Here is a 12773-nt window from a genome sequence, read left to right on the forward strand (position 1 = left end):
AGCCTGGAAAACTGTGTTCAGCTTGACTTACAAATTAAAAATGGCTAACTGAAAAAACATGATAGAAGTTGCAGCAAATAAGAGAAGGCAAAACAACGATTAGCTTGGAAAATAGAAGTAGACTAGTAGTATATGTAAAAAGCTGAGAATATTTGGTGCTGTGTAAGAAAGATGCATCCCATTCAGCATAGTACCACAAGTGCATAGACTCATGCTGACAAGTTGACCTCTGTGCCATGGAAAGGAGACCAGAACAGAAAGAGGCCCAGTTTCTAATGGTTTACAGTATGACCCAAGAGAGCTCAATTTAATGTTCAGTTGAGGATGCTGCTCTTCTTTTTTGCTTTCATTAGCTGGGAGGACAGTAAATCTAGAGCAAACAGAAGACAATACAGCATACCTTGGCACTTAGTCAACCTATAGAATTCACCCCAGGAAGCAGCCTCCAAGTCAAATGCTTATAGGTAAGTGATTTTTATGACTACTAATAACAGTTGTAGCTATGCAAACTAAGTTAGTAAGGCAACCAAATCGATACCTTAAGGCATACACCTTCAGGGCCAGGAAGGAACCATTTCTGTCCATCTACTGGTCTCGTTTGAAGGCTGTTCTGGCACCTTATGAATTATTTTCATGTATTCCTGTTAAAAATGATGGTTGTTGCTGTCATAAAATAATTTTAAAACATCAGCAGGACATTTTTATTATTAACATGAAAGTAAGACAGGTGTTCATGCATTGTGACAGAGATTAGAAAGACCAACCTTGTTAAATTTATAAGAGAGGTCACTCCCGCTGATGCACAGCTTATGCAGAGCTGCCTGGGATTTTTTTTCCTTTAAAAACTGCATACTGACTCCTCTGGAAATGAGACAATTTCATGGCAGCTCCCATTAGCGCTGATAAGTGTCAGATTAGCTATTGCCCCATCTCCATGGTGTTACCATGAAAGAAGGAACACCTGCAAGGGACTATTAATAGTAGGGACAGAAAAGGGGAAAGCAGCTGCACAAAGCCAAAGGGCAATGCAATTCAACATGACTGTTACATTGTGAGATGGTGGATTAGGCCATGGTTTGTGCAATTCACTGCCAAGGTGGAAGTTTTCAGTATGGAAGTTGAGGCTAAATGCTGTTCAGCTGTGGGAAAAGAGGAACACGAAATGGTTATGCTTTTTGACTTGAGATGTTGACTGGTGCCGAGGTCTTGCAAGGTACTCGCATTGAAAGGATATGCTGTTGACTTCTGAAGAATGTATCAACATCTCTGCTTGTGGGAATGAAATAAGAGTGTTGCCTAGGCAAGTGCAAGGCTTGCAGTTCTGAGCCTTTTCCAGATGGAATTCAGCCCCTTAAAAGTGCTTTTCTTGCAACAACACTCTGTTGGTACTTCTCTTGTTTTCACTTCTGTACATCTTCAGTGCATTTTTGTACTAAGTAATAGCTAATCACATTTACATTTAGCACCACTGAACCCTCCTGAGCATACAGTGTAACTTTTCAGCAGGTCTGCATTCAACCTCACATAACGGCTCCTATTCTGGCTTTCTAGCCTAATCTAAGTTTTAGGACTCAGACACTTGGTCAGCTTCATAACTTTTTAGCAAGCTTATTAATACATGGTAACTATTAATGAATGCATGTTCATAGTTTACAGCAAATTCAAGATAATTTAATTTGGCTTCTTTGACTTAGCTCTAGAAAAGTGGTTGTAAGATAAATCATGATTACTTTGCATTTGCCACAGGTTAAGTGTGTGTATGTGGACAGCTGTTACGACTCCGCACAGCAATTTATTTCTGTGTTTGAGCCCTTATAGCCTCATACGATGTCAGTCAGAATTCAGAAAGAAAACTGGCTGCTAGACAGCATTCCAAATGATGAGTTGAATGCTTCACCCGAGTATGTGCAACTTCAGTGATTTTTAATTTCACTGTGAGCATTTAAGCTGATAACAACATGTTAAGAACAAAATTTTATGCAGAAGACTGGGTACTTTGCAGTTTTAAATGCTTCCAGTGGAATCGAGCCCAAACAGAGAAAGCAGAAAAGATGCTTTCTTCTTCAGGCATGAGACAAATTGCTCTTCTGAAGATTTGAGGTCTTACTGGAGTGCAGGTAGTACACTGGAAGATGTGTTGTAGCACTGGTTAAGCTAAGCTGAAATGATGGGAAGGAATGCATCAATTTAATGACTAGACACTAAGGTCTGAACACAGTATTTCTTTATCGAAGCGTTCTTTGCTGCCTACAGGATTCAGTGGATTTTCAAAGAGCTGAGAGTACTTGGAGCCTTAGACCTGTCTTAAGAGATGCAAATTTAACAAAGCATTCAAATGCGCACCTTAAGTTTTATTCCACTAAGGATGGATCAGGTTATAGAAGAGTCTCCTCAGAGTCTTTTCAGATGATGAGTTTTTAATATTTCATGGACACAGCAGAAGAGAAAGCTGTGTAAGCAATATTAACGATCATTGGTGTCAGAGGTTAACTTAATCAGTTTTCAAAAATGTACTTCTATGTGAAGGTGATTTAGGAAAGCATATGGAAAAGGATTCTACAGAATAAATCTTCAAACTTAGAATATTTGACAAGTTGAGAAAGATTTCTCAGTCATTCTCAAATTTCCCAGGCTTTTGTGTTACTGGGTCCAAAACGTGACTGTAAAAATGTGCCTGGCTTCTAGAAGAGTTCACTCTTCTCTGCAAGCAGCTCTTCTGTATTTGTTCTGAAGTTCATGCCTCATGCAAGATTCAAGCCCTCTGGTTCCTTCCTTTATGAGGTACATTACTGACAGTCTTATGATTTAACATACAAAGAAAACAATTTGTATTGTGGTATCTGCCAGCACTAATATAATTACACTTTTGGCAGCAGTTTATAGAACAGCTGATATTCATAATTTCTTTCTGATGGGGGAACCAATGGAATAGCACTCATTTCTAAATAGATTCAAGGCATTCGTTAGATCCCTGGGGATCAACCTCATGCACCTTTCCATGAGCAGCCAGGTAAGAGACCCGTCAGATGTGTACTGATTGTACCCCCCCCCCAAAGGTCATATCTTGAGGTGATTATATGTGTGGGCTGAATTTCCTTTATGCCATGTTCTTATGCAATAATCATTGCAGGAATCTCTAAGCCTGTCAGATTTTTTTTCACACTCAAAATTAAGTAGTTCTCTCTCCTCATGTTTTCATGGTGAAACCTGATCGTATGTCTTTTTAAATAAAGGCTAATGATCTGGTTCATACACCTACGTGTGGAAAAACTAATGGTGTTTTTTATTGCTTAGTCTCTTGCTAGCTGTAGAAGTTGCTTTCTGGGTCAATAATGCCATTTAAGTTAAGCCCACATGCTGACACACTCTGGTAGCTTCTAGAGCTCTTCTTGTCAACTGGCAAGTGAAAGGTCAATGGTTTACAGATTGCTGTTTGTGATAGGGAAACAGCTACAGTATGATTTGAACTTCTTATGATGTCTTGACGTTGCTGGCAGGTTAGTAACTGATCAGAGAAATGAAAGTTTGTTTTCATAACAAATATATTAATCCTGCACACAGTGAACTAGAGAGACTTGTGCCTCAGCTTCAAAAGTGCAGTCATTCATTTAGCTGCTGCCCTGCTCATCTTTCATAGTCTGCACACACTCTTCATTGCAGTACTAGTTATTTTAGCACAATTAGCCTGGCTGCTGGGGCCTTGAAAGGTAGCTGATGCAACAAGGGATTACTGTGTGGTAGCTGAACCTGGATGTATGAAATCAACTATTACTGAGCCACACAGAAGAAAGGCCTTTTCTCTTGCAAAATGGTACTAATCTGATAGCAAAAAAAAGTCATAGTAGAAAAAGATCCAATTAATTTCCATCTGCACAGCTTTATAATGCAGCAGCAAGATATACAGGTAATTAAGAGAATTAACAACTTTGTAAGAGTAGGTTTTAAAAAAAAACTTCTGAAAGCTAGAGGCAGCCTTAGCTTTTCCAGATTGCCATGTTATTGTCTTCTTCACAAGAAAGGAGGCAATTTTATTGTGTGGCTGCACAGTATCTTTTTGCATTGATGAAATGCCTGGAGACACAAAATTGAGACCAGAACCCCTCTTTGCTAGCTGCTGTTCCTATTTTTCATTTGCAGAGCAAGTATGGGAGTATACTGACATGGGAAACCTTATACTGCTGTCTCTCTGCAGAGACTTGGCTTGTGGAGCTTCATGAATGAGAGGCGTATTTGGGTCTAGCTGATGGTGCTTTGCTGCTTTACTCACAAGAAGTAGCTCACATCCTCGCAGGAGTCTGCCCATGGAGAGTCTGTTTCACTGAGGGAGGGTGGGATATGGAGGGTGAGCATATTTACATTTCAGGATAGCTATGCTGCCTGTGGCTTCCTTGAGGAGGAATAGGAGAGGCTGGCATGATCCTGAATGGACATCAGAAAACATTGAGGGTATTGAGGAAGGTGAATTATGATATCTGTTGTGGTTTTTTAACAAGGTAGGGGCATTATTTTTCAGAAAATAGTTTGGTGATGAAGTAATAGACAATGAATAACACTTGCAGGCTATGTCACTCAGACTAAAGGAGACTTCAGACTAGAATCTGCAACTCCTCTACAAGGGTTTACTTGAGGTAGGTATTTGCTGTGCTGAATGCTTTAGGCCATGTGATTTCCCTCCCTCTAATACTTTTTTTCCTCTGCTTAATAAACATATCGGTACAAAGTGAGCGAGCAAGAAGCAGGCTTGATCAATACGATTTCAGACTCATTATAATGATTCCTTTTGATGTAGATAGAGTACTAACTATTCTTTCCATGGATTCTTTAGTTCAGGAGGGAACCGGCAAAGAGAAAAGTGAATTTATTGCTAAGCGAGATCACAATGAATATATAACCCTTACATCTCAGTGTTGGAGGTCGCTTGGGAATGTGCATCAACTTATATTTACCAAGTTATGGTCTGTATGGGAATTTGCTGATCAAGCGAATGAACCATTGTCATGGGCTTAATAGAGTAGATTTCCTGTTTATAATAAAGCTTTCATTGTTGCCAATGCAATTCTTGTTTGTTACTGTCTTACTCAAGAAGTAACTCACAGATTTTCAGGCAGTACTCTTGCACTATGGTCTTGGTTTTGTTTGTTTTGCTTTGGTTTTCAGTTTAAAAGCTAGGGCAAGAATGTATGCTGAGTGAAAACAGGAGGGAGAATACTGGATATCTGAGAAAATATTGTCATTATTTACAATGGAAAGTAAAGCATAAATAAAAAATTTCAAAAATACTCTATTGTAAGGCAGAACTCTTAAGAGGAAGAATCAGAGGAAAACATCTTGCAGTAGAGAAATCCTCATTATTTGCATGTCTAAGTAGCTGATCTTAAGACATTGAGTGATTTCTAAAATATTTCATTTAACGTTATAGTCTCTTGAGTGTGAGATGGAACTAACTGTATCATATCAGTTTTGATGGGAGGGTGTGCGCATGTCTACAAATTGGGATTTCATCTGTGCTGAGGACTGCACTGGATCTGTATTAAATAGCTGTCTTGTTTATGGAGGGACATGGGAGGTGGCTGCATCAGTCAAAGGTCATCTTTCTTTTGGACACCAGGAAGCTGGAGGTTACAATTAAGCTCTAGGTGCTGTCATGGTATAACTTAAGTAATGTTTAAGTAAAAGTAGTTTATGCTAAATACAGTCTTGCTCTTCCTTGTTAAATGCAAAGGATAATCAGCATTCTTGCCATCCTAGTGATTCCCCCTTTGAAAAGCTTTACTCTAAGGGGCACTGTTTTGTGTTTAGACACAAAATCTGTGCCATTACGGTAGCCCCTTTTGCTAGATTTATATTTCAGATTTTGTGTGGAAATCCGAATATAGCAGGATCAAAACAGGCCAAGGACTTTTCCTAAAGTTTCAGTATTCACAATGAACAGTGAGTTGCCTTTGCTAAGCAGCATTAGGTAAATCTACATCTAAGAAAAGAGCCCGAATGCAGCAGACATACATGTCCTTTTTCTGCCTGTTCCTCATAGAACACATTCTTTTCACAGGAAAGGACTATCAGGAATTGCTGCCTTGCTCTTGCTCACAAAGTGTCTGTATCAGGGGTTGCAGTGATCTTGAGCTGTAACAGTTCAGTACTCTGCTATGAGAGAAAAAGGTCATAATCAAATGGCAAGATGTTGTAAGATTATACCAGTGCCCTTAGCTATAGGAACTTGCTACTGTTTCAAAATTATTTTTTCTAAAGGTGGATTTTGTCCTGAATAATTCCTTAAATGTCACCTCTGTTGTAGTGAGTGATTTGTGACAGATGCAGACTACGTCCTTGGTAGTCCGTGGTATATTAAAGATGACTGACTTGGCAAATCCCCACCACTTTCAAGTTGCTCTGATTGAATAGTGTAATTGTTCCTTTTTGCCCTGTGAAGAATGTGTTAAAATTTATTTGATAGTTGTGTGGGCAGCACAAGATTCCTTTTTCTCTCTACCCCTCTGCTCTTAAAACCCCACCAGTTTATTTGTAGTTCAGTAAACCCTCTACCAGATTTACCTCAAAGCATTTGAAGCTGTACTTTATGATATTTGAAACTGACTCTTAAGTGTTTCCCTTTCCTAATTTCACATGATAACCTCTCCCAACAACACTTTAAAATTATGAAAATGAAATGAAATACAGTAAATGTCAAGTTATCCACTTTTATTTTTTCTTTTTTTTTTGGGGGGGGAGCACTAAGCCCAGTGGATCCCAGCTGTCACCTTGTCCTTTCAATGCAACCATACATAAATTTATGCTACACTTTTTTGTTACTGCACAGAACTTAATGCGGGACTTGCATGTTAGGCAAAAGGGATGAAGTGAGTACTTCCAGAGGGGCTCAGATAAAATAGCCAAATTATAGGAAGAGGGCCTACTACTTATTGATACATTCCATTATTGAGAGCTGCCTTCTCTGCATGAAGTAGAATTCCAATATTTCCTTTGTTAACCTCCCTTCTGCTGAAGAGACTGAAGAAGTGTCAGGTCTTGCTCCATTTGTTTTCTGATGCTGCTTTCTATAGGCAAGTTACTGTAATTCCGCTGAAATCTGTAGTGGCTGGGAAGCTGGTGGCTTTCTGTAGACTTAAGATTTTTATCTTGTTCTGCAATCCACCACACTGTCACATCTGACAATGATCTTTTATACACTAAAGAAAGTGGAAGAATTCTGTTAGTTTTCAAGATTAATTTGTAAGTTAGAGTTCTTGCCTCAACCTGTAAGAATTGATAGGAGTAGGTCAAGCTCAGGAAAAATGAGGTTGCTTATTTCCTGGGAAAGATTTGGTATTCTATACATGTGTCAGAAGAAAGACACATGTGAATGATGGACTGTGAGATGCCTCTCCCAGTGTTTGTTTCATCACTCCCATAGACCAGAAACCAGGCTCCTTGAGCCAAACAGGAAGAATAACTTTATCTTGTTATGACTGAGAATAAACTGTGATGAGCCAAAAGTACTTGAACTGAAGGTAAAGATTAATATTTTAGAAGACCCGGAACACCTGATTGTGCGTAATGGAAAACTTGAAATTAAGCTGCTAAGCTTGTATTCCAAGCAGGTTTATAAGAATTTATGATGTTATTAGTGTGTTAAAGCTTTGAGAGAGGTATCCTTCAGAGCTTCCCTCAACTCATCTTTTAAAGGGAGGTCTTTAAGAAGAACCTTTTCATTGGTTAATGTAGACATTTGCTGTCTAAAATAAGTCAGGAAGTAATTTCATCAGTATTTATTGGGTGGAAAATTCAGTGCTGCTCTGAATCAAGAGTGGATTGCCAAAGAAGTAATTCATGAGTGTGTGTGTGTGTTTATGAAAGAGAGCTTTCTATGTTCAGTTTCTTCTTGATAGTGAGCTTCTCTCCTGAGATTAGGATTTCTGGACACTGAGGACTGCTTCATAGTGAATTTGAACACAGATTTGTATCTTGAATTTGGCTTCAGTCATGGATACATTTCTATGCATCCAGTTCATTTGTCAGTCACCGACTTTAACTAGATTTTGAGGATGCTCCTGAATGCTTCACTACCTCCAGAGCAAAGTATGTTTCACATCTTTCATAAATGCTAACTTCCATTTGTACAGTTATTTCAGTTAGGAGCTTTAGAAACATCAGTGATCTTGGCTGTAAAAAACTCTTATGTAAATATAACCTCATACTCTATGGTGGCAAGTCTTCTGCACAGAGCAACTTGATTGGAATAGGAAAAGAATCTAACCTGGCTGACACCTGTGGTTTAGTTGCAGAGCCGTCTTTTTCCTATGAAGTAGAGAGTTGAAATCATGACTTATCTCCGGCTCTTGCTGTATACTGTCAGAAAGCAGTGAAAGAGGAGGTTAATGGATGCCTTGCTTTTATGAGACAGGAGAAAAAAATGGGGCCTTGGGAGGGACATCTGTCTTGTTCCATATGCACTTAAAAGGTTTTTATTGAGGCATGAAAGGTTGCGTTGTTCCATGCTTTGTCTTTCTGTGGCTTATCCAGGCAGTGATGTGCTGCCAACAATTCAATGAAGGAATTTCTTGAAATATATCCTATTAACCAATCTTAAACCTCATGTATGTGCTATGTGGGTACTCACAGAAGAGAATGGAAACGGAATTGAGGAACCAATTCTTCTTTTCCCCCTTAAATCCAGAAACAATATCTAATGAGAGAGACAGTGACACTGAAGATACAAGAACATGAACTGTTCTTGCCAGGCATATGTTATCGGGGAGGAAAAAAAAAAGGGCATAAAAAAAAAAGAACCTGAGTTTGTTAATGTTCAAAGTGTAATTTTATCTATGTCTTTTGAACTGGGATGGGGGAAAAAAAGACAGTCTCTAAGAGCTTTAGAAATGCCTGTTCTATGAGTATTTTTCCTTAAATGCTTGCTATATCCTGGGTGCATTTACTCAAGTTTGTGTATGTATGAACTTCTGCAAGCAATGTCAGAGGAGAAAGGGATAATTTGATACTGTGACTGGAGGAGAGAATAAATGAGATGGTAAGATTACCTCCAAAGCCCACTCTTCAGTTTGGTATAATAGTTTAAATTATTTCTATACTCTCCAATCTATGAGGCAAAAGAAAGAAATGCAGTAAAACTGTCTCTAAATCAGTAATCTCTGGATATATGAATTATTTGAACTTCTTTCTGCCCACTACTTTTTGTATATGTATTGAACTCTGGGAATAAATGAAGATTTATTAGTCAAATATTGTGGGCATGTGGCATTATCTGAACTTCTTTCTGCCCACTACTTTATGTATATGTATTGAACTCTGGGAGTAAATGAGGATTTATTAGTCAAATATTGTGGGCATGTGTCTAGTGAGGTACTCAGCCTGTGGATTAACCCAGATGTACAAATTTGTGCAGTATAAACAATACTTTGATAAGTATTGGGCACAAAAGGGGTTCTCAACCTGGCCCAGAATTTGGCATAGCACTGTCTTTGCACTTCATCTCCACTGGCTGCATGGCCAAAGGGATAATTGCATAATTAAATACCAAGTTCCAATTTGTTATCCGGTTCTTGCTTTAATATAAGGAGAAGATAGCAACAGAGTGACTTGCGGGACTTGTTCAAGCAAAATTTTATGTTCTGCTTGAGGTTTTAAGTGTTGCAGCATCACAAGGTACTTCTGTGGGCTTTTACCTGTGTAATATCAAGTGGTGTTGCAGGTTTCCCAGGAAAGAGTAGTAGAATGTTTGAAATTCAGGGAAATATTTCAGCTTTTATTGCTTCTGGAGACATTTCACTGTTGAAAAGTCCCACACTGGCAAAGTAAGCAAGTGCTGAAACTGGAAACCATTCCTAAATTAGGAGATCCTGGACTGAGGCTTAAGCCAGTTCTTATTTTGTCTTAATTTGTCTATGTCTTGTGTTAGGTAAAATAAAGTATATTCCCATTTTGGAGTCCTTGTAATGCACTGTCAAATAAGAAGTGTCCCTGCTGAGGCAAGCAGTAAATCAATGGAGCGCAAGGACAGGCAGTATGTGCATTTGGGAGTTTAGTTTTGAGAGAGTTTCCACTGAGAAACGGATTTTTGTCCAGGAAGTGTGCCAGCATAGGTAAGGAAACCAGGTGGTGGTGCTGGACCCTCAGGATCAAGAGGATGCTTAACAAGCCCAACATGCCCCATTGTGAGTGTCCAACCGGGGCAACTCTTGGAGGGCTTTCCAACGTGGCTGTTTACACTGGAATGCTGCTTTTCATAAATAATACATGAATATCAATGTCAACAGTAGCTTCCTGTTCCCTGCAAGAAAGCAAGCTGTGTGAATGAAGAGGAAGCAGAGCTGCTGCCTCTCCAGTCAGCTCTGGTGGTCAGTACCATACAGATGTTTTGCAGCTTGCAGTATGAGCAGCTGACCATCCCTGTAGTAATTGGATTCTTGTGTAGGACACACCACAAAATAGCAATACTACTGAAAAGCCTACATTTATATAGAAACAACCCTATTCTGCATCTGTCCATAGGATATACAGCTCCTAAAATGAGTATTATCTCTCCTCTCTCTGTACTGTGGATAGTGTGGTACTCCACAAATGCAGAATTTGTAAATATATTTGATTTCCAGCTTCTTCTTCAGTTCCTTTGCATTTTACTGTAAGAAAATGTGACCTATATGCAGGCATTCCTTTTGCTGACTAATACCTATTTCTGTGTGCATAGGTGAGGGGGAATGGTTTATATTTATATCTTTCTAAAAGAATCTCATGTTTCTTTGGGAAGTGACTGATTATTTTGGAGTGCTTGTATTTAAGAACTAGTTATTCAAAACATCATGAACCAAGTATCTAATCAGCTTTTGAGGAAGCTTAACAGTAATACCTTTCAGGCAATGTCCACAATCAATTTGAGGAATTTTATTGCTCTGTTTGCTCTGTGCTGTTCACATTAACGGGACTTGTGGATATTGACATGGATCACCTGAAAGTCTCTATAATCACAGAAACCATTTAGTTACTATGTTTATGCCCATGTCATGACGGATGGTTTCTCGGTGTCCCAAACACCAACACACACAAATCCTTTCCTCTTTTGCAGTTGGCTGAAATGCCTCTCTCAAGCTTTCACCATCTTGTAACTTCAGGGAATCTTTTGATACCAATAGAAATGTGCTGCACTGGCTGTGGAAATTCATATTTGGAGCTGCAAATCTTTATTTGGCAGAAGATGGGGAGATTATGATTGCAATCGAGATTGCAGTTGAGATAGGTCAACTCATCAACTTCTTAACTGCTGTCAGGTTGTCATGGAAGTGAGTGGCACTTCCTGGTGACACTGTCAGAAACAACAATGGATTAATGATGATCCATCCCTGATTTCCATATATGAATTGGATGGCCTAAGATGAGGTTAGGTTTATATTGTGTACTCTGCTCTGAAGGGAGAGCTTTTTTAATCTGCCTGTTTAGCAGTTCTCAACATGGTAGATGGTGAAACTGTTTTCAGAATAATTTGAGGGGATAGGTCAAAAATTATGGAAAATTTGAGGAATTATTTTTTTTTAGCGAATTCAAATGTATTGGATGCCCCAAGTGGACATACATAGGTTAGCAGAACACTGAAGAACAAATGTCTGTTTGCCTGCATGCTGGAAATGGAGGAAGGTATCCTGGCAGCCAGCCTAAATTCCTGTGTTTTAACAGTAGTCTGAGATGATTTAAGTCCAAGATTTCAGCTGTAGCCTTCTGAGAGCAGTGCTCATTCAGTGTAGTGAATCAGTAAATTAGAAGGGCTTGATGTGTGACTAATATGATAGGGGCTCTTTCAGCAATTTTACTGGTTCCTCATAAAATAGTGGCAAGTTTAGCATTCTTGTTCTTGAAGGATTACAGTTGATTGGCCTAAAAATATGTAAAATAAGGATAAACTCTTAGATTATCTTCTTAGCCATAGTAGAATGGGTAACAATTCTCTATAAAAGAAATAGAGGTGGCTTGATAGTTGGTCTAAAAAATGCTGCCATACCACATGTCTTTTTCCCTCCCAAGTACAAATCACAGTTCTTCAACTTTGCCTTTAATTGAAGTGTTTAATGGCTGAAATAAAACAAACCTAAGCAAAAAAGAACTACACGATGGTCTCAAGTACTTTTCTTGATGTGCCTCACAAACGTGTTCTGTTATTGTGGTGATAATGATAGGCATGAGAACTGAAAGTGAACACGTGAGAGACTGGTTCTTGCAAACCTTCTGCAGGGTGAAGGAAGCTATGCCTTGGATGATTGCTAGCAGTTATTTGGGAGGGTTCTTTTTAGGCATATGTTGCGATTTTGTGACACGCATTGGTGAACAAAAGCTATTTGTGGTTGAAATGAAGGAAGGAGCAAAAGGAAGCTATTAGTAATTGCATGTAGTACAATAGATGACATCACACCATGGTAAATTCATGCAGATGTAATAGTCAAGAACCTGAAATCAAAGTTTTGAGGGTATGCTTCAATAGGGCTGACCCAGCTTACTCTGAAGTCAATAAAGATCTTTCAGGTAATTTGAGGAGAGCTGGGTCACATCTGTTTGAACTCTGTTTCTTTTCTCAGACAAGGAAAGGCTGAGATGTGGCTTCCTAACAGGAGAAAAAATGTTAAATGGGCCATCAGAAGAATGAAATCATGGGATGTTTAAAACCTTTTTAAGAATGCCAATGGAAGTGATTGGTAATGATCCCAGTTTTCCAGAGAGATGATAAATAGTCTAAGATCCCAAGGGACTCCTTTGTATGCTGTGTTCTGGCTTTT

At 38.9% G+C, this 12773-nt stretch overlaps 1 protein-coding gene across 1 annotated transcript in view; it reads left to right on the plus strand.

Moving 5' to 3' along the window:
• The window catches only part of KIF26B (kinesin family member 26B), a 298248-nt gene that overhangs the window by 105368 nt on the left and 180107 nt on the right, over nt 1–12773 (plus strand). The window lies entirely within an intron of this gene.

This window comes from Athene noctua, chromosome 1 (genome assembly GCF_965140245.1).
Source record: "Athene noctua chromosome 1, bAthNoc1.hap1.1, whole genome shotgun sequence".
In the NCBI taxonomy this organism is placed as follows: Eukaryota; Metazoa; Chordata; class Aves; order Strigiformes; family Strigidae; genus Athene; species Athene noctua.